The sequence below is a fragment of the Lemur catta genome, chromosome 1, assembly GCF_020740605.2.
Source record: "Lemur catta isolate mLemCat1 chromosome 1, mLemCat1.pri, whole genome shotgun sequence".
NCBI classification, from domain to species: domain Eukaryota; kingdom Metazoa; phylum Chordata; class Mammalia; order Primates; family Lemuridae; genus Lemur; species Lemur catta.
The window spans coordinates 127,364,186-127,387,145 of record NC_059128.1 but is presented as its reverse complement, the minus strand read 5'-3'; the positions used below and the strand labels follow the sequence as shown (position 1 = coordinate 127,387,145).

Below are 22,960 nucleotides of genomic sequence, written 5' to 3'. Positions count from 1 at the left end.
GGACTTGGAAGAGGCTATTACAAAGCCACCATCCAGATGCTACTCAAAGGAGAATGAGAAAGACAAAGTTCAACTGAATTAGGCAAGGCTATCGTTCTCCATCTGGCTCCTGTTGTTATTCGTAGAATAAAACATCAGTGGTGGGTGACAACAAGGACCCCATGAGCCCAACACATGGATTTAGCACTCCCACCATTCAAATTAAATAGTATGCAGGAAAACCCTTAAAGTTGGTATGGTATCCAACAAACACGTGGTGGCATCACTCTAACACACTGTCATCTCTGCAGTGCTGCATTCTAATCCTGCCTCTGCTGCTGTTTCGATGAATGATCCATTTCTTTCTTGTTAAAAATAAGCACAATACTCTCAAGTTCACTCTCAAGTTCACTCTCAAGTTCACTGGGAAGAGCTCAGTAGCAGAGAACCAGCAAAGTGCCTTGAAAAGTCCATGCAGAAGAATTCATCATTTCCCCAGAACGAGCATGTATTATTTCCCAAAGCCTTCCCCTCAGGTGGCCATGGCAATGCAGGGGGGAGGAATTTGATGGTAGCTTTCACAGGGCACCATTTTACAAGGAGAAATATTTCTGAGACTACTGGAAGTGACCATAACGACATGTAATTTAAAAACACTGTAGAAGGAAAAGCAGAATTGTGAACACACGCATTCTTTCAGTGAGGCTGTAGTTAGGGAAAACACCAGTATAAAAATAGCCTATTTTTAAGGCCTCAGTATCTCGGCCCCGTGAATGTTCTGAGTCATATTTACAGGGGCGACACACTTGGCTACTGTTGGCCTGTAGCTCCCATCCAGCTGCGGGGGGGAATTAAGTGGAGTCCGGCTGGTGAGCACTTCCTGGTGAAATTGCTAGTGAGCTTCTGATTGCAAAATCTTTACCCTTGGTATTGACTTAAGGAGCAGGAAGAACATGACTTGATTTTTCAAATCCCTGGTTGACATAATGCTGCTCTAACGCTTTTGAACTGTTCAGTGGGGTCTCAAAAGTCTCAGGGAAGCTGTAAAATTTCCATTTTCAGATTCTTAATTTTTCGTGGGCTTAAAACTCCTGGGGCAGGTTTTTAATGATACATATATAACAAGTAGAGTTAATTCTCGTGTTTTGACTGCAGTGTCTTTTTCACTGAGGTGGATAGAAATTCTAAGGAGTTTAGAATGCGCTGGAAGGAGAATGTGCACCAGCTGGGAGTTAGCTAAATCCAGGTACAAGACTGTGCGGTTTAAAACGGTGATCCCTGGTCTATCCTTGTTCGATTGGATAATAGCCAGATAGTTATTAAGAAATAACTGTGTGTCAAAATTCAGTTGAGCCCTGGTAGGTTTCAACAGAATTACAAGGGGTGTATCTTTAAGGTGATACAATTAAAGCTTTCAACATAATATACTTTTTTTTTAATGAGGAAGAGTAGCGTAGTGTAAAGAACTTTGGCTTTTATCACGCTTGTAAGCTCTTTAATTTGGGATATGTTCCTTGAACTCTCTGAGCCTCAATTTCCATACCTATAAAATATCCAGAGATAATAAAAATCCACCTCAATGTTGTCAAGAGAACAATAACATAATAAATGTAAATGGCATAGCAAAATGTCTGGCTCATTTGGATGAGACAAATGAGGGCTGAAGCTGGAGGAAGAATCTAGATCTTGCCTCTGCTTTGAAGAGTCAGAGATTGACATTCAGCAATGTCTGGGAGTCATTCAAGCTGGAACCGAACACACACTAACCCCAGAGTGCAAGAGACTGAGCTAACACCAAAATACTATTAATTTTAAAAAGAAAAAAATAGATTTATCCCTTTAAATGGAAATATTCATGTTGCAAAATACATTCTCTCCTTCTCATGCATAAAGCTCTTAAAATCTTGTCTGGCTGATAGTAAGTGCTTCATAAACCATCACTAAGATATAAGTGGTCTAATTAGAGTTATCATGAGAAACACTGTCAATCAAACAGGAAACGTGCAGTATCTATATCATCAGCACATTGTGTCCCTATAGACTAAACTACTGGGAATTAAAACAAGAAAGATGAATGAAATGAGAACCAGTGTCATGGATTGGTGGACACTGTAGGTTACCCACCCAGCACCCATGTATCCCCCACTTCCTTCTTAACGTTCTCTGGCTTTGTTCAGGTCCCCAGCTCTCTGGTAAAGCCAGCTTGAAGGTACATTGAGCTGGGTAATGCCATTCTTTTTGCAAGCGATTAGTTCACGTTCAGTGGTGGGAATGTGAGCAGCGAGACGAACCAGAAGTCCATCGGGAAGCTCCTGGGAGGAGCTGGAGGAAGAGGTGGCCTCTCCGCTTTCTCTGTGCAGTGTCTAGGCTGGAGGTGACACCCAGAACTTCTGTGGGCCTCTTGTCACCAAGCTGAGCCTGAAGCTCAAAGCTCTCTGGTGGTCTGGTGACTAGGACTCGTCTGGCGATGAAGCTCATACTGAGGATGACGGAGTGGAGACGAAAGAGAGGGCCGGTCTTTGAAGAATCAATGGCACTTGGATCAGTCACACCTGAAATCCACCCCAACTCCGGCCTTCAGTCACGTGAGATAATAATTCCGCATTGTTGAAAATTGGGGATTCTGCAACTTTCAGCTGAAGACACCCAAACAGAAACAAATGGCACCTGCTTAGACTGATGCCCTATCTCAGGAGAGAAGATCTCACCAACGAGAGCAGAAATACTTGAAGCTCATTGGTTACAAGGCCTGATTTTTATCACCGTCTTAGAGACGGCCTTGGCATTGGTATAAAAATACTTGAAGTCCAATGGCCAAGACTCCCTTTCCCATGACTCTGTCTTTGGGGGGCTCCTTTCTATGCATCTGTGGCTGGTCACCCCCACTCCCAATTTGATGTATTCCTTGATGTGCACATCTCTTTAATCAAATATGCATAATTTTACATAAACGAAATCTTACTTGTATATGAACTTTTGTAATCTGCTTTTCCCCCAAACACTATGTCTCAAATTTTTGTCTGTAAATATTAATCTACATCATCATTTTGTTGACTCTATAAAAGTGTACTATTAATATTTCACCACGTTTTTAACCAATTTATTTTCGAATAGCATTTAAGTGGTTTCCTAGTTTTCACTAATATAAATAAGTGTGTTGTATACACCTCTGTTTACTTTTCTGATTATCTCCTTGAGATAAAGCTCTAGAAGTTACATTTTGGGTTCAAAGGCTATGCACATTTTGAGTTTTGGTTCATTTTATCAGAATTCTTTCAGCTACAAAGAACAAGAGAGCCAATTAAAGAATTTTTTAAAAAATAAGGAATTGACTATGTCTTAGGACAAGAAGTTTAGAAGTTGGGGCATTTGGGTTAAGTCAGAAACTCAGTAATTTCACCAAATACAAGGTCTTTTTCTCTCTTACTCACATGGTGTCTCCAATGTATTGGGTTGGGTCTCATGATCATACAATGGCAGCACAGTTCCAGCCATCACATGACAACACCAGTGTGAAGAAAAGGGATATTTCCTACCATGCGTCTCTTTTTATCATAAGGACAGTATTTTCCAGAAGCTCCCACAAATTCCTTCTTGTATCACTTAGCCAGAGTGGGCTGAGCACAAACACAAATCTGTTAGCTAGAAAAGTCTCAGCTGGGGAGGATATTGACAAACTAGTCTCCAGAAAGATTGCACTTACTGAATTTTTTGTCATTGGCACCTGTTTTTCCACCCTTTGTCATTCAATAATGCATTTAAAATGATACCTTGTTTTTATATTAAATTTTTTTGTTTGTTGAATATGCTTTCAAATATTTATTGGCTATTTCAGCTCTTGTTTTACAAAACTACCTGATTATATCCTCTGCCCTTGGTTCAAATTTTATTTCTTTATTGGATTGTAAGTGCTCTAAGTATATCATGAAAAGTAAATCTTGTATATCAGGATCACAGATGTTGCTAATTTCCCCACTAATTGGTCAGTCTATTAAAATTACTTACGGTAGGTTTTGCCAAACAGAATTTTTAATTTGTATGTAGTCAATTTATCAATTTTTCTCATATTATTTTTGGCTTTGTTATCATGCTTAGAAAACCATGGGAACTCAAAGATCGAAAGACATTCACACTTATATTTTTTCTTTTAAGTGGCTAACCATTTGTCCTAGAAAACATGAATCAAATCGTTCATCTTCTTCCCATTAATTGGAGTATGTCGTCTCCATCACATAACTAAGCTTTCATTTATAGAAATGATTTTTGTATCCCAGTTTTAAAAAATGAGGCCTTTGACAACCATTTATTGATTTTTCTCCAGTGTTGCAAGCACCTTGCTTGAGGTTGAAAGTAGAAGCAGAGATAAAATAGGGCCAGTGCTTGTCTTTGATCATCTGTGTGCCTTCTAGAAAAGAGTGCAGTGTCTGGAGCAAGGGTGCCCGGCTTGACTGCCAAGGAGTCTACCTGTAAAAGTAATCACCTTATGTGACCTTAAGCTCATCACTTAACCTCTCTGCGCTTCCATTTTCTCGTATGCAAAATAGTACCTATTTCATAGAGTTGATAAGATAATTAAATACATGGATTCATATAAGATGCGTAGAGTCTGGCCCAAAACAAGGGCACAATAAATGCGAGCTATTGCTTAAACTTAGAGGTAGGGTATCACAGCGTAGTTAAAGGTACAGACCTGAAACCAGACTACTTGGGTTGGAATCCTCTTCCCAATATGTAGTTGAGTCATCTTACTTAGCTACTTAACTCCCCGATGCCTCAGTTTCCTTTTCTGTAAAATGATGTAATAGTAATAGCACCCACTTTACAGGGTCGTTGTAATTATTAAATAAATTCACACATGGAAAAGGACCTGGCACACAGTGAGTGCAAAATGCATGATAACTATTTTCACTATCCAGGGGATATCGTCACTTGACTCCAAACAATTGTCAGATCCTGCCCACCGACGAGAGGAGGAGGGAGAACGATTTTGAGGTGCTCATGGGAAACTTGCATTATGGAATCACCCAGCTAAACAGGCGGGGGGATGGTGTCTTAGTCTGCTCGGACGCCGTAACAAAATGCCACAGTTCTGGAGGCTGGAAGTCCAAGATCAAGGTTCTGACTTGAGTCGGTTCCTGGTGAGGGTTCTCTTCCCGGCTGGCAGGTGGTCATCTTCTTGCTGGGTGCTCACATAGCCTTTCCTGGGTGCATGGAAAGAGAGAGAGAGATCTGGTGTCTCTTCTTGTAAAGACACTAATCCTATCCAGTCAGGGCCCTACACTTGATATCATTTAACCTTAATTACTTCTTTAGAGTCCCCATCTCCACATACAGCCACACTGGGGGCGAGAGCTTAGTACATGAACTTGGAGGGGACACAATTCAGTCCACAGCATATAGTTTCCAAGAAATTCTACTGCTAGCCTATACACTTGGAACTCTAGAGGAGGCTGAGCTAACAGTAGCTGTATGATTTTATTTGCACACAAATATTATCCTCCACAATGACATTCACAAAACAGAATTAGATTTGGACTAGGTTTGCTCTTTATTTCCATCCTGACATGACTTGGAATAAGTTCTTTGCTTTTTAGCTAGCTGTTTTGTAATCGAAATTATTAAAGATATGCTTTGCATTTTTTTCTCCTCAGTTATATGCAAAAATATCATTATTGCTTTGACTACGAAAACCATTTTTAATTTGACCAGGCGAGGCATTTTTTTTCTGGTCTCACCCACCTTCTAAATCAAGGGTAGATATTTCGCGTGATTGCGGCCACGTAAAACTCCACATGTGACCTCTGAGTGCCGGACATTGCGTTTGGCCTGTGGTTTAGCTGGTGGGTGTGTGTGATCATGTACAGCCAGTCTGTCCTCTGGAGACCCTGTAGTCGCAGGGACCACTGTGGCATATGTCCCTTCTCCAAAGGGCTTCATGCTAAGCTCAAAGGCCACCACGCTGGGATGTCTGCAGCCCTCCCACCAGCCAGTTCCTTCTGGTCATAGAAGAAGTAGAGAAAGGACCACAAGAATCCAATCTATGCCCCCTAGACTCAGTTCCCAGACGATAGTGAATTCTACATTTATGCTTTCTGGGAAACATAGTCAATTTGTTTTCTAGGTTTTACCACACTATAGAAAATAGAAAGTCCTGGATAGGAACAGTAACATAGATTTAAAAAAAAAAAAAAAAAACCTTTTACGTTTCTTCTTTCTCAGACTCTCCCATCCTCTGCCAGTGGTTTATTGATCTCGGCTAGCCAATGCGCCTCAAAGATAATTGGGGAAAAGATTCAGGATGAGAAATGAAGCTTTTGAAAGTAAAAGTGTGCATTTCAAACATATAACAACAGCTGGTCCTCGAAAAAAGCAAAAGATGTGTAAGTCTCAAACTTCAGATTGCCCTGAAATGAATGTTATAGGAGGATGAATTCAGCATGAAAATGCCCCAGATCCCCTGTTTTCTTATCCCTGTAGGGTTGGGAAAAGAAGAACAAGGGGAAACTAGCATTTGGGGGGAGTTAGTGTATTTGGTAAGACAAATCTCCCCCATCCGCCATCACCTCCTTCAACCAAGCCTGGGTTTTTCTAACCATTTCTCCCCAGTTCCAAGGGGAACCAGCAAAAACACGCATCTATACTAGGTTCAGTGTAAGGTGAGGTGAGGGTGAGTGAATTCTTTTACTTGCATATAACTTCCCCTGACCAAAGCTATTTTTTAATTTCAGAGTGATTTTTTTGTTGTTGTTGTTTAATTATATCTGCTAACACAGACAAGCAAACTGAGTTTGGTTCCAAGAGAAACTGACACATCCAATGAAAGTTAAGAGTCTAAATACACACAGTAGATGGGAAGGGGGCCTTTCAGTTTCAAAACTGATTGCAGCATGTGTTGACTTTTGTCTTGCTTAACTCATGTCCCTCTTTCCTTGAAATTTCTTAAGTTGAAGCAAAAATGTAAAATAGCCATGCACCCTAGTGTTTATTTTCTTGTGTTGCCCAATAGAACATAGTCAGATTGTGCTGACTCTCTTTTATTGTTTTCATTTAGTGAAGAATGTCCCTGTATTTATTGGAATTTGAAAATCAGGTGGCTGTGTGTCCTCTGTTACTGTTGCCATAGCCAAGAGGCAAATATTTGACAGTCTAGGAACTATATTGATAATATTGCATTACATAACGTCCGCTGACCCGAAAGCAAAATGTCTAAATTGCAAAGCTCTTTGAGCCCTCATCCTTAAGCCTGGCTGGAGAAGACCCTTGCATTTTTACCTTCTGCCGCAGCTTAGCTATGACAAGCTGAAAGAGACACAGAACATCGCCACTGACCAAGGCTTCAAGGTTTTGTGACAAAACAGAATCTGCCAGACCTAGCAAGAGCTACAGAGAACCACAGAAAAACTCACTCACTACTTGGAGAGATACCAGAAACAAGGATTCTTCCAAATATCCCACAAGCAATACCTTTTATTTTATTTTTTTATTTTTTGAATGTATGAGAGGCAGAGAACAACAACGTTAAATAACATGAGCTCTTTTCTGTCTCTGGAAGAAACAAAGCATCAGCAAAGAGCCGGGATATGAAATGTCTGACCATTTGCACATGAATGAAGCACAGCAGATGGCTGGGAGGTCTCTTAGGGTGGAGCACGAGTGAGCAGCAATTTAGAAAGCCAATAGCAAGTAAGTGACAAGTGACGCCATGCACACCACGGGGGTCCAAGGAAGGAATAGCTGGGGCTGAAGCTGCAACTGGAGAAATCCGAGGGGAATAACTTTTTCTTTTTAAACATTTTTCAATTATAAAAAGGAAATGAAGTTGGTATTGTAAAACTAAAAAGGGCACATGTCTTTCAAAGGAAGGCAGGCGATATTTGCGGTCTTCTGAATCCTTCAGCTTTTGTTTCAGAAGGTTTATGAGAAAATAAATAAATCTAGTGACCATTCAGTGGCTGCTTGTGTTTGCCGTTCACTACTTCAGATCTTGAGTGTGAGTGTGTGTGTATCTGTGCACGTGTGTGTATGAGTGTGAGAGTGTGTGCGTCTGTGCACGTGTGTGCATGTGTGTGTGTGGCTGGGCCAGCACAGGGACAGACAGTAGCAAGGTCAGAAGACAGGGAATTCAAGCCTCACTCTCTGTCACTGAGGATGCCTCAATGGGAAAACGGGAAACTGATCATACAGATGTGAAGATAAAGATGAAGTTGACATCTGGAAAGAACAGATTCACTCACGCAAAGCCATATAGGGTAACCCGATAACCTCGGCTCCTTGAATCTTCTTTGGAAGATGATGGAGCATTGATCTACTAATTAATTTATGAACAAAGTGGCCGTGGTTGAATTACTTATGTGGCTGGAGCTGAGGTTTTTCCCTGCAGTAAATCCGTGCTCTTGCCTCCCATCTTCCTGGGAAGAGGCAGAAATGGAAGATCCAACAAAGTGGATTTGAGAGAGGCATGGGAGAGAAGACTCCCTCTCTTGGTGTTCAAGGAGGCAATTTCTTGGGAGACTGAGGCACGCAGAGACCTGAGCCTGTCGGTGCTGGGCAGCCTGGCCTCATTCATTGGAGAATGAAGGTACCACGAGGGATGCTGCTGGACGTGCACCGAGCCACACTCATTGGGCAATTTTAATTTTTCTTTGCGGAATCATTAAATCTTTGGTAAAGCCTAATGAAACCTTCCATCCTGGTCTCAGTTGTTGTTTGGGAAACCGCAGCACCACCCCTGTCCCACAGGGCTGAGCCTCTGTGACAGAGGTGTCACCACTGCTCCGCAGGCCGCTGAGCCTGGGTGTCAACCTTGAAGGTTTGAAGGGAAACTGCTCTCTGTTGTGCTCTGTTTCACTGCAGCTCCCATCCCTGGGACCCAAGCAGGGGTCCCTAGGAGACAGGCCAGAGAACAGGCGGAGGGCCGCCCTCCTGGGTGTCCTCTCCCAGAACTCGATTCCCTCCTCCTTGAGAACTATTTCCAGGACACCCGGCAGGGCTCTCATCTTCCAAACATGCTCAGGGGGTCTAAATCCCAGGAGGAACACTCAAGATACAGCGGGAATAATGCCACCGCTGAGCATGCCCATGCAGCTGACAGTGTGACTTCAGAGGTCAGGATGGGCCACTATATCTAGTAAGAAGAAACCGTCCCAAGGTGGAAGAGGTACAGATTCAGTTAAAAAGAAACAGAGAGAAAACACTAAAGGCAAGACACTGCATTTTGGTCAATTTAGAATTCCCTGTCACCAGCTGGGTGTCCAAGGAGTCGATTCCATTCTGACACTCTACCTGGAGTTAGTGTCAGATGCCACAGGTTAAGGGCTCAGTCCACAAGGCACTTCCATGAGATGCCGATGGCAAGTTGGTGCCTCCCATCCTTCCCGCGGACTGGTTATAAATCAGGGCTTCCCATACCCCTGCCTCGGTTTCAATGGTTTGCCAGAATGACCCACAGAACTCAGGAACACATGTGAGTGATGCTTACTGGTTTATTATAAGGAAGAGCCAGATGGAAGCCATGCCTAAGGCAGGTATAGTGGGGAGACAAGGTGCTTCCCGCCCTCTCTGGGTGCACCCCCCTCCCAGCACCTCCATGTGTTCCCCGACCTGGAAGCTCACTGAACCCTTTCATTTAGGGCTTTTATTAAGGTTCCATTATCTAGGTGTGACTGATTAAATCACCAGCCATTGGTGATCAGACTTAATCTCCAGACCCTCTGCCCTCCCTGGAGGTCAGAGATGAGCCTGAACATGCCAAACCTTTAACCAGACCTTGGTCTTCCTGGTGACCAGCCCCCATCCTGAAGCTACCTAGCCCTCTCCCTCAGCCCATCTCGTTAGCATACAAAAGACAGTAAATTCCAAAGGTTTTAGGAGCTCTGTGCTAAGAACTGGGTACAAAGACATAATATTTCTTTCTTATTATACCACAATACTAATCTGTATTTTACTTATACTCTTGGCTACTCCTTTATCATCTCTGTTCGTCTTTACAATCACCGGAGCATCACTTACCTTCAGTAAGCCTCAGTTTCACCATCAGCAAAATGGGGGTAATATTAGTACGTGTCTCACAGGGCCCTTCGGGAATTCAAAGAGTTCATTCACTCAGAGCTCTCAGGACGGCAGCGCCTGGCACAGGTCAGTAAGAGAAGCAACTGCTTAAGGTGCCTTCATTTCATCCAGGCCCTGAGTGCTTCACATGTATTCATTTATTTAATCTTCACAACAACTCTGTGAAAAAGAACTGGCATAGGAAAGTTCCAGAACTGCTTGACACCATGCAGCTTGTAATTGATGGAGCCCAAGCCTACACTCAAACCCACTCTTGCGTTACCCTCAGGGGCTCTTGGTAAACACCTGCTGATACGAAAGCATCATCCAGACAGAGATATGGTGAGCACGCCAGGTATGACAACTGCAAAAAGGTTGGAAAAGCAAAAGCTTTCCTCATTGCGAATCAAATCTTTACACAATAAGACCGAACTTTTGGAAAGATAAAATCCAACGGCCCCTAAGGAAATCTGGGAGGAAACGAGATGGGCTTTAGGGCACTGTGAATTATGAGGCCAGGAAGGACGCAATCTGGCTGACTTCTATCCTAATGTGCCAAAAACCACACTGGGCAGCAGGGGGGAATTCCAGTTTTAGAAGGTCACGGGCCACCTTTGGTTCCTAAAGCTCTGGAATGCTTGCCAGCACTCTGGCTCCAACTTCCTGTTCTCCACCTGTTTTGAAAACCCCATCTAGTGGGAAATTCTCCACCTCACCCTTAATTCCTTACTTACACTAACAATTATCTCCCCGCCCCCCAAGTCCCCCTTGTGCTGTCTGTGATTTTAATTGGTTTCATTGCTCTGTGTATTGTCTGAAACGTCTTTATTTGAAAAAGGTATGAGGTCCCTTTTCAAGGGTCTGGGGTCCTCTCATCCTGGGTCTGGGACACACTAAACCGGCCACATCAGTAGACAGGAGTATAGCGCTAGGCAAAGCCACGACTTCCTTCCCACACCAACTGGCTTCTCCACTTCTTACTACACGGTTCTACAAGCCCCAGGGTGTTCCTGGACACAGAAGCCACGTGGCGGTGACCACGGCAAGCCTCCTGCTTTTTGAACTACCAGTGGATTTTCCATGTTTTGCCAATAAGACATTTTGTTGATGGTGGCCAAGTCCTACTTCCTCCACATTTCTGAACAAACTTAAGCCACCTGGAGGGACAGTGAATGAATGGAGACCTCCAGGGCCAGCAGGAAAGAACTATCTTTGTCTCAGTAACCAGCAAGGAGAGCCGTATTCTGTTTACAAAAATGATTGTTTCTACTACTATCATAATGCAATAAGTGGGGGAGAGGGGGTTCCAAAAATCCAGCATGCCAAAAGGAAGGACGTGCTGTTAAAAGGTAAATGAAATAAGTAAAGCCGCTCACAGTTTGCCAGCCAGAATCCCCAAAGGCCCTGCTTCTCCGTGCAAATTTGTTCCAGTCTTGGCAGCCGTGTGCTCTTGGCTTGAATATCCATTGGGGACCACTCTGGGTCTGGTGACTGGCTGGGACTTTCAGGGCAGTGGCGACCATAGGAGGAACAGCTCAGCAGGCTGGTGCATGCTTCACCCTGATTCAGAGCGACTGGGTGTTGTTCTCCTCTGCTTCTGCTGCTCCTGTATTTGTCCTCTTCTTTTTCTTCCTGCAGAAGAACACTCCTCCCTCCACCTTGTCTTGGGATCTTACTGATTAACAAAACACAATAATGTCTGCTTTGTATTGAGTGAGTGCGTGCTAGGCTGTGTGCTAAATGCCTCATACATGTTTGATTAAATGGTCAGAACAGCTCTATGCAGGGGGTCCTGTCATCCTCACTTGATGGTGGAGGAAGCTGAGCTCCGACTTCAAGAGTCTGCCCAACCCGCGGCTGGGAAGAGCCAACCCCAATTCTCACCCGCCTTGCGCAGCTTCAAAGCCTCTTCCTGTTCAGTGTCACCACCTTGCCACTCGCTGGGACTAAACTCCAAAGGGTCCCCTTCGCCCATACTTCCCGGACTTGGAAATCCCTCAAAAGAAAACATTTCTAAGATGAAAAGTACTTTTCAGCCCTAAAGTTTCACTGTTCACGTTACAGTCAGTTTTGCTTTCTGGATTATTCAGGACTGGTACAATGGGGTTCTTCTTTGGGTTTTGGAACACAGTGGGGAGAGAAATTTACAGGAATATTTGAATGATCTTCCACATCAACTGATAATCAGCCGGTGAGTGTTAACGATTGAATGCGGTAAAGGTTGAGTAGAGTTTATATCAATCCCCCGAGACCCTCTGGCCTCTTAAATGGCTGAAAATTGACCGAGCTCCAGTTTGAAAGAATGAAATTAACACACTAAATCCTGTGTCTTCTGTCCTGCCTGTCTTCTTCGCTTACTTCTGTTTTCTGTCTTTCTGTTGTTTTTGTTTTGTTGTCATTGATGTTGTTCTCCTTTTTGGCATCATGAGCCCTGTTGATAAGTTGATAAAACTATGTCTTCTCCACCTGGAACCCCACATGCATTTATTTACACACATTTCGTTTATGGTCTTTGAGGTTCCCCAGCACCCTTGAAGCTAAAGGCCCCAAGGAAGAAGGCCTGGAAACTCGACCAACACTGAGTCCACAATTTGTTAAAAGAGATGTCCCCAAAGCCATCGGGTGATCACACTCAGGCTCAGGCAGTAGACAAGGTGTGACACCTCGTTTCTAGCTTTGACACCCACTTCTTTCCCTCCTGATCATCGGCAAAAGCAGCACCAGGTTACTCCAGGTCTGGGCTCCAGAAGGTCCAAGCTATGACCAAAGATGACCTGTCACTTTGTTCTGGGCCCATGGGATGTGAAGCTCTGGGCTACCTTCCAGTGTGGTCTGCAGTATTCAGGGCTGGAACCTTTTGTCTCCACCAACACGTTTAGCCATCGCTCGGATCAGGACGTCCCTCTGCCTCCCAGGGAGTCGCTCCACCATATTCTGAGAGTGGTGTTGGGGACAGAAGCCCAACCACCCTGTCTTCTGATAGACCAGGGGCTGCGGATAACATGGCCCTGGGATGTGACCCTACAGTTGATGGAGACCTTGTTCTTTCCCTTCATTAGAGCAGCCACAAAATCCTTCCCTTCCCCAGTCTTCCGGCTGCTCCAGGACAGAGCCAGGCAGGACACTAAGTCCCTGCCCATCAAAGCACCATCATGAATGTCAAAGGTTTGAACATTGCTCTGAGCAAATGGAAATGATTTCCTCTATTAGGTCAGGAACCAGGAAGGCTAGAACCAGGCATAAAATCACCAGAGAAGAAGTAGAGTTGCAAATGACTTCCACCTTGGCATTAACAAATACTAAAATAATTCTACCTTTCGTGTTCTTAAAATGTCATTCAATGAGGCCCTTTGGGCTCAGTTGATCAGGAAATGAAATAAAAGATATAAAACACCTTTTCATGTTTCTGAGTGTCTTTTTATAATATTATAAAACATTCCTACAGGGTAACATATGAGAAGGAGAGGAAAATAGTGGTTCTTCTTATTACATTACCAAGTTTTCACCTCAGGGTTTTATACGGAGAAAAGTGTCAACTTCTAATCCCTGTAGTCACTTTAGAGCAGTAGTGATTGTCAAGTTTTCATTGTGTTTTAAGCAAATATTTGAATTATTTTAACAAATTTATTTCAACTAACTATTTAACAAATGTTGAGGAAAGTGAACCAGACGTTATGAGCAGGATAGAATATATCAGATCTGATAATCCAGAAAGATCTATTGTATGGGGTTAGTAAACTTGAAAGTCTATTTCAGTGATCCAAATTACTAAAATAGCATTTATTTATAGTTATGTCTTACATATTTCATAACAAATTTAAGTATCTGAATCGCTATAACACAGGACAAAATGTACACATAGGAGAGGTATTAGCAGTAGATATTAACAGAGTATACCCAAACCTGGCTGAAGCAAGGGAAGCTTCAGGAACACAGTGGCATTTGAACACCTTGACAAAGTAGTACAGTTTCAGCAGGAAGAGGTCAAAGGTCACACCAGACTTTGTATATATGGGGTGGAAAAAGCCAGGGTGTCCGGAAGGAAGATCGAACGCAAGCAGTTTTGCTCGGCTATAGCATAGCTCGCGTGAAACTGTAGCAGCAGAAGGTATCACTTCATTTAATCTAGCAGACAAGAGGGAGGCATTGACTATTCTTGAATAGAGAAGTGGCATGGTTGAAAACAATGTTGTATGAAGATGATAGTGGTAGCTGTGTCACTTTTTCCCAAGGCTTCTGTAACAAATCGTTACAAACTGGGTGGTTTAAAAGAACAGAAATCTGTGTTTCCACAGTGCCAGAGGCTACAAGTATGAAATCAAAGACTGGGCAAGGCCATGCTCCCTCCCAAGGCTCTAGGGGAGAATTTGTTCCCTGTGGCTTCCTCTGGTTGCCAACAATCCTTGGCATTTCTTGGCTCGCAGATGCATCCGTCCAATCTCTGCCTGTGTCCTCATACAGTGTTCTTTCTGTGCGTCTGCGTCCAAACTTGCTCTAATTATAAGGACCCCAATCATATTGGATTCAGGGCCCACATTAATCCAGGATGATCTCATTTTAACTTGATTCCATCTGCAAAGACCCTATTTTCAAATGAGGTCACAGTCACAGGTTCCAGCGGACATGAATTGCAGGTTAATACATTTTGGGGCAGGGGAGGTGCTATTCAACCTAGTCAAGTAGCCAAATGCAGGAAGAATTAAGGACAAAGATGGCAACGGAGAGATCGGCAAGGAGCCAAATAGATAAAACAAGGAGGTCCCAAACTAGTGTAACCACACTGTGGCTGGAGAGTGCAAAAGAGGGGCTGGACAGGACAGAGAATGTCAAAGGCAGAATCAGCTGGGTTGGATGACTGATTTGAAATTGGGGAGGGGGGAAGTCACAGGTAGATAACCCAGAGACCTGGGACTGCACACCTGGGTGGATGATGGTACTACCAACACAGATAAGGCAGTAGAAAGCTATAGCTAGTGTGATGAGAAATTAGACTGATTTTATGTCTCATTGCATAATGCTGGCAAAAGGTGTAGCTGGCAGTGGCTATCCCACAGTGGGCATTTGGGACTGGAGTGATGGGCAGAAAGTAGAGCAGAGGATGGGGAGTGAGGAATAATCCATCAAAAGAAAATAGAGAAATCATCATTCGAATGGACAAAATCCCAGACGGCAAGAGGACAGATTAGGAAAGAGCGGAAGGTAGAATTTGGAGAATAGCTCAGTTGCAAAATCAGAGAGACATAGAGCCAAGGAAATGGGGGAATTCAGGAAACCAGTGTGGAGGGGAAGAGGCTGCTAAAGGGAAGGAAAAAAAATAGTTTGGTGGATAAATCACATGATTTAATCCTATTACACAATATAAACCTGCATTCTCAGACATTTCCTTGGAGTATCACCTTCACATCTGCACAACGCACATCATATTTTAGAATTCCTTCAGAAATAACGTGGAACCTATGGCCAGAATTTCTCATAAAAACAAAGCCCCTCAGAAATATCTTTGTATTCCATCCTCAGCAGCTTTAATGTTATTTGTTCACATTTTTTGGTGGAAAAAAATGTTTTTGTCAATGCACAGATAACATAGTGACCTTCCGGAAGTAAAAGTATACTTAAAAAAATTTTTTTTTTCCTATCTCCTGTCCTGTCATTACACCTCGAAAACTTTAACACTTTCCAAGTGTTTGGTAAAAAATATATAGATTTTTGTTATGGGGATTGTACAAGTTGATTTTTCTTTTTCTGTACCAGGGAGAATTCTGTGTTTTATTTCATTTTGTTTCCAAATAAATTTCTTATTGAAGTATAACCTGTGCTCAGAGCACAATCACTAGAGTACAGCTTGATAAATCTCCACGAAGTGCACACACTGACATAAGCCATCTCTCATGTCAAGAAACAGAGAATTTGACCAGCACCCTGGAAGCTCCCCTGGACTCTTCCCAACCACAATCCCCCTCTCTCCCCAAATGTAGCCCCTTTTCTGACCTCTACCAGTATAGTTCAGTATTCGCTGCTTTGGAGCTTTATATAAATACAACCACACAATACTTACCTTTTGGTGTCCAGCATCTTCCACTCAAAAATATATTTATAAGATTGATTCATGTTGTTAAGCTCAACAGTGGTTCATTCCTTCCCATTGCTATATTTTTTATCCCATTGTATGATTATACAATACGAATAGACCACACATTTATCTGTTCTACCTCTGATGGACATTCGGATTGTTTTCCTTTGGGAGCTATTATGAACAGTGCTGCTCTGAAAACCCCAGGTCACGTCTTTTGCAGCTCATATGGGACTCATTTTTTTTGGGTCTATGCCTAGACATGGAATTTCTTTGTAAAAATGTTCCCTAATTTTAACTCTTGTTTAACAAAATAGCTCAGGTATGAAAATCATAACGTTGTTTCCCTTTGGGTGCAGAAAAACTAATTTAGAAACAGACGAAAGAAAGGATGTTAGTCCGAATTTTCACAATGGAATGTAAAATAAAAATGTTGAAATATTGGGAACACGACAACAAAGCGATGCTTTTTGAAGAATGTCCTGAGAAAGGCTTTTTGAAAAAAAAGGAAGAAGGACCCAAGTTAGGCTTCCTTAAAGCAGCTCTGAGGACTCCGAAGGACAGAAAGAGCTCTGTGTTATTTGGAGAAAGCAGAAGTGTTCTACATTTGCTCTGATTGCCCAATTTCAGCACAAAAACTAAAAAACAAGACAAAATGAAAAAGGAGAAACGCATGTAACTCCATCTACTCCACGACATTTTCAAAGTACTGCGAGTTGCTGTTTTTAAAAGCTTCATTACAGTAAAATAAGTCATACTGCTTTCTCACAGGGGAGTCATATAATTCCTTTAATTAAGAGGAAGTAGAACAGTGATTCCACTCTGCAGTCCTGGTGCAAGCTGCTTTGCAGCCCGGAGAAATATATTTCTATATATGCTTGTGGGTAATAGGCATCTTGCCTGCCTTCTCCTCGCACCCTGTATATTTCTCTTTGAACCACCTTTCCATCAACACCTCATTAAATGGAACACCCACCTGTGTACAAGACGCTGCAACCACTGTGTCCACCCCAGGGCTAAACTTGTGTCTCCATCTGACCTTACTCCCTGTGCAGAATGCATTTGGAGGCCGGGGAGGAGAAACCTAACCTAATCTATGGTGTCTGACCAGATCCCAGTCCTGTTAATAAGGAGTGAATAAGAAAAAGGACCTACCTGAATGTACAACTCCTGGATTCTGGTCACTGCTCCATGCATGGCCTTTAGCAAACAGGTCAAGTGAGGCCAAGGTCCACAGGGTCTGTTCCCTCATCTCCAAAACGCAGTCAGTCTCAAATGAATGTTACACTCTTCCCAACTTTAAGAATTGCATCATTCTCTGTTTTTTGTTCCAACATCCACTAAATTCCTTTAGTACCATTTAATGAATCTCTCCATTACACAATGGAGATGCTATTAAGATTATCTTGTAAATGAATACCAAACATTTTCCAGTAACCACCCCCTACAGCTCTGCTCTGCACACTTTTCCAGCAGCTTTGCTTCCCCACAAGAACTCTCTCTGTTTCAGCCAACAGAAGAATGATTTTCCCCTCAGTGACAGGGAGCGAGTGATTGTTCACGAAAGCTAGAATGGTGTGCACACACAAGCCCACTGTGGTGGTGATGGCCCTGGCTGGGGAGCCAGAGTGCTTGTGTTCATATGCCATTTGGCTGGTTGTGTGGCTGTGAGCAAGTGACTTAAACTCTCTGTTCTTGAGTTTCAACATCTGTAAAAGGAAGATGGTAAAAATGATTAACCACCTGATGGGGCTATTGTGAGGATTAAATAAGTTGATATTTCTCAGGCATTTAGAACAGGGCCTGGCACAGAGTAAAGGTTAGAAGAGATGATAGCTAGATAGATACGGGGAATGATAGGTAGGTAGATAGAGAGACAGACAGACAGATAAGGATGTGAGTAAGCCATAGATCTTACTTGGAAATCGAACTGCAAATTCTTAGTATGAAAGAACTGCCTCTGCTATAGCAAATATAACACCTACCCCTTTTGAGCAAAAAGGATATTACTAAACAGAAATACAAGTACACAGTCTAAGTACAGGTCACGTTCTATCAAATAGCTTTCTAACAACTCATGAGTCTAAGCATTTGCAGCCACAGTTTTAAGAGGTTGATGGCTGCAGGACATGACAAAAATCACCCCAACCTCGATGCAAATTCAATAGAAAACAACAAGCTTAGTACATATTTAATATGTGAAATGCATTAAGTTATTTAGGTCATTGGCTTCTGTTGTTCTACAGTGATTTTTTTTTTTTTACACTGTCCAAGAAATGAATGCAATCCCGGCTGGCCCTTTCCAAAATGTCAAGAAATGGTGTCATAAAGGTTGCTATTATCATTGTTTCGTCTAAACACAGCTAGTGACCTTGAGAGCAAGTAGAAACCTAAATATATTCACAGCAGAGTAAAACAGACGCCAATCATAAATTTAGCAGGACCCTGGGATCGGCTTGACTGATAAAAGTCCATGGTAACAAGACTTCGCTTCACAAAGTCACAGGGGAATCTGTAGCCTCACTTAGAGGGGCTGACGCTCTCATATATCTTAGCACATGGTGGAAATTCTGGGAATCTGTATTGCCTACACCGCTGATCGCTGATGAGATTAGTTTCTGAGCTTGGTAGATGTGAGCTTGAGTGGCTGACAACTGTTATCAATTTTACACAGTCCACATGGGATCAGGTGACATGATACCAGGTCTTTTAAGATTCGACCCTTTCATTGCTTGGCTATCTCTTTTCAAGGTCAAAGGGAAATTTGACTAAAGGGAAATATTTGGATGAATTACCCTTTGTTCTTGCTTAGTGTGGTTTTCATTTTCATTCACCCTAACAGGTGTGCTTTGGGTATATAATACAGACGTGCATAAGGGAACAATTAATAAAGATTCTCTTCAATTGCCTTTAATGGACTTCAGTGGGTGGAAGTTTCTAACATCTCTCTGTTAATCATTAGCTTGTGTCCATCACTCGGATGTTTAGGGGACACACTGGGATCCATCTGGATCAATGAATCCTTGGTTCCAAAAAGGGGATTTGTATTAGGGACGTTTTGTGAACCAGCCTTTTGGCTTATGAAAGGAGATTATAAATTGAAATGAAAATGAGATGTCGTTTTTCACCCATCACATGGCCCAAGATTTGAAAGTTTGCTATGACACTGTGTGGCTGATTTGAGGGTGCAGGGAGCCAAGCACTCTCTGTGCTGTGGGGGTGTGGGTTGGTGCAACCTCCTGCATAGCCGAATTAACTAAAGCTCATTTTTTAAATACACATGACCTTGGAGGCAACAATTCCATTTCCAGAAGTCTACCACAGAGACACATTGACACATACACAAAATACATTTTCACTTGTGTTAGTGACAAATTCAAGTAGCCACCTATAGGGGACTGGTTCAATGAAATATCCCAGTGAAGCACAATTTACAGTTGTAATGTGTGTTACTATTTGCATGTTTGTGTGTGTGCATGTGTGTGTGTATAAAATCACAAATGGTAATGTTTTATACCTGAATCTGATTAAAATATCTCAAGAAACACATAAAAGTGGCTGCTTTTGGTGAGACTGGGTGGTTGTTGGTCAGAGGGATGAGAGAGATCAACTTTTTATCTCTATTCTCTTACTAATTTTGAATTTTGTGTCATCTGCGTATATTACCTATTCAAAAATAATTAACAAAAAGAATTTCAAAAAAAGAGGGCCTCAGTCTTGAGGGTGGGAATTAGGTTGCTTCCTCCCAAGCACATTCTTAGAGAAAAGAATAGAAATCAGTGATTCCGTCATGACGAGACATGGGTAGGCGCACCCACAACGCACCCGCAGGCAATTTGATCAAGTAGCGAAACATGCATCAAGACATTTTGCTGTCCCTCTGTCTGGCTTTGTCCCTTCCCTGCAGCCCTGACAAGGAAGGCGTGGCATTTCTTTTGGCATTCCCTTTCTGCCTTGCTGGCATTCTGTCCTGTGACTTGGCATTGACGTTGTCAGAGAAGTAAAACGCATGGAAAGGAAGGTGCCGGATTCTGTTTCCAGGGACCCATTCACTCGTTGGTTTCTGCTTATCTTTAGTCTATCTCAGAGGAGCAGTGTGAGGACATATTGCAAACTAGAGATCAAATCACAGATGTCACAGCTGGCTTGAGGGTGACGATCCACTGGTGCTCTGGTCCCAAACGCCAGTCCCCGATCTCCACTGTAATAAAGTCCTCACCGGTGTGCAGCCCAGGAGAAAAATACATACAACACAGGGAGTCTTCTACCAACCTACATGTATTCCACTCTAAATCTTGAGATTGCCTCTCTCCTATTTTGGCGGTGTGTCCGAATGGCTTTTCTTTAGTAAGATCATGGTGAGAGCAAACAAGATTTGGCTTGTATTGTTTTGTTTGTTTTTAATGGTCCTGACATAGCATATTCGATATTGGCAACCTTATAGCTTGGTCCTCCCAATATTTAATTTCATTTTCAAATTGTACTGTTTCATGATACTCGAGGTCTGGAGACGCTCATCTAGTTGAAAACTTGAATTTGACACGTGAGGAAACTGAGCCTGAGATCCTCAAGTCACTAGCCAGGTGACACCAGTGTCTCTGCAGGCACCTGCACTATTTGCAGACACAGCTTCCCAACCCTGAAATCGCCCCCAAAATTGTAGCTGTGACAGGACCTTCAAATGGCATATGAGAAATGCCTCCTTTTCTGTTCTAGGGGGCGGCCTGGGTAAGATCTATGTGTCGCAGGCAGAGTGGTGCCACTGTGAGATAAATTCAGGTCATTGCCTGTCCTTCCCTCTTTGAGCTAACCTTGACCAGGGATTTGTAAACTGAGTGACGGGCTCAGGTTATGTATTGATCAGAGCTGCGAGGGGTGGGGAGAGATCTGACCGTCCTTTCGCTTCAGAGTAATTCTCATGAAAATATTTATCTGTTGTCTTGTCTGAGCTTCACTTTTCTCAGGGATGGGGATTGTATATAGTCATCATGTGGAAGGTTAAAGGTCAAAAGATACACTCCCATTGCGTTCTTCAGCCAGTTGTACCCAGAACGCTCTTCCCGGCTGTGGGGGAGGGGGCGTGGGAAACACAGGGCCCTGCCAGCTGGAGGTTGGGGCAACACTTGGGGTCCCGTCTCTCTGCATTCTGATTGCCCTGCACTCTGAGAGCTACGCTCACCTGCTGCCAGCCTGCCACAGAGGACCGGCCCCACCGGCTCCCCTGCAGCCCGGGGAGCAGGCAAGGACATGAGCAATGCCACAGACGCATTTGGGGAGCTCCTGGGAAAAGGCGAGGTGCACAGTGTCACGGCCTCCCAGCCTGTCCTTGGTGGAGCATGCTAAGGACCACATGGGAACATGCCCAAGTTATAACATATAGCTCTCGTTGTGGAGGGACATCCTGGGAGATATTCGGCTCCCTTCCAGCCCTGCCTGGTGATGACTGCAGGCTCAGGATGTGCGCTTGGGTTTGTCTGGGACTGCCAGGTGGCTTCCAAGACTGGGAGGAAGAACGTGCAGTCACCACCTGTCCTGGTCAAGCGCACAAAGACACACAGCCACGTTTCCTTCCCTCCAGGCTCCCCACTGCTTCTCAGCACTAGAGCAGACCAGGGACGCTGACTCGCAGCCACAGACGGGGTGAGGGGACACCACGCTGGCATCCAGGGGGTGATGGTGACATCACCTTGGTGTTGCAGCATCCCAGGTGGCTCCCGCCTGCAGCCTCCCTGGCCGGCACCCCCTGCCAGCCCTAATGGGAGTGGTGGCAGTATGGTGCCCAGGCAGCAGCAGCAAGGCAGGAGGAGGTGGCCGGTGTGGGCTGTGGTACCTGCAGTTGTTTACCACTGACTGACTCTTCCAGGAATGCAACTGTCTTGCAAATTGGGAGGTGATAATGCTTCATTTTAGTTGGAACTTCACCAACAATTATTCACGTTCCAGGAAAAGTGCTTCAATAATGGCAATACCCCAGTGGCATGTGAGTCCCCCACACAAGTGGCCATTGGCAGTGAGCGTTTGTAGCCCTGGCCCCCACCGTGATTAAGGATCCATCGCTTTCCAGTGATGTCTGGTGTAATCGTGTTATCTGCAAACATTTACATATTGTGACATATGTTATTTGATGATAGAGTACTTTCATTTCTTGACTACAAGACAAAGAATTATGCTGATATTTTAAAAATATGTGTACGTAGGTTACATTATCCATGAATTTTATTTGAGGACAATAAGGAGCATTTAAAAATATTTGTTAGAAAAAAGGGACATTGATTCTGAAAGGGTTAAGAGCCATTGATCATTCCAAGGCCCCATGGGAAAAGGCTTTTGGATAGAGAAAGCCCAGTCTAAGTCAGAGTCACATGGAATGGACAGTGGTTCTCCCGGGAGCGTTCGTTTGCCCCCAGCAGAGTTCCACATTTTGGCAATGACTTAAGTGAGCAAACCCACTCACTCGAAGGTGCCCAAAGCGGAGAACATGCAACAGCAGTACCCGTCTCAGAGCTCGTGCTCCTACGTCACAGCCTCTCGTTTCAGATGAGCTCTAAGTGCTTCACCTGGAGCTATCACTGTATTCTCAAAACAACCCCAGAAGGCGTGGGAATCCCATGTATCTGTTACAGATGCAAAAGGGTCATCAAAAAACATCTGCACCCAATTACCCTGATTTGATTAACTCACATTGTATGCCTGTATCAAAACATCACATGTCCCCTATAAGAATATATAACTGTTATGTACCCATAGTAATTATTTTTAAATTTTTTTAATCTGTAAAAGGTTCGGGAGGATGTGGTAGGGTCTGTGCCTCCACAATGTGCACTTGAACTCTAGAAAACAAGCTGCCTTAGGAAGTCCACGTGA

The 22,960-nt window shown here is 43.4% G+C and overlaps 1 long non-coding RNA gene across 1 annotated transcript; it reads right to left on the bottom strand.

Annotated features, from left to right (window-relative positions):
* Positions 1-4,156: 4,156 nt before the first annotated feature.
* On the bottom strand, positions 4,157-17,366 carry LOC123625335. Its single transcript, XR_006730468.1, has 3 exons — positions 17,252-17,366; positions 6,176-6,248; positions 4,157-5,180 (listed from the first exon to the last, which is right to left on the bottom strand). It is a non-coding gene; the product is annotated as an uncharacterized LOC123625335 (long non-coding RNA).
* Positions 17,367-22,960: the final 5,594 nt, after the last annotated feature.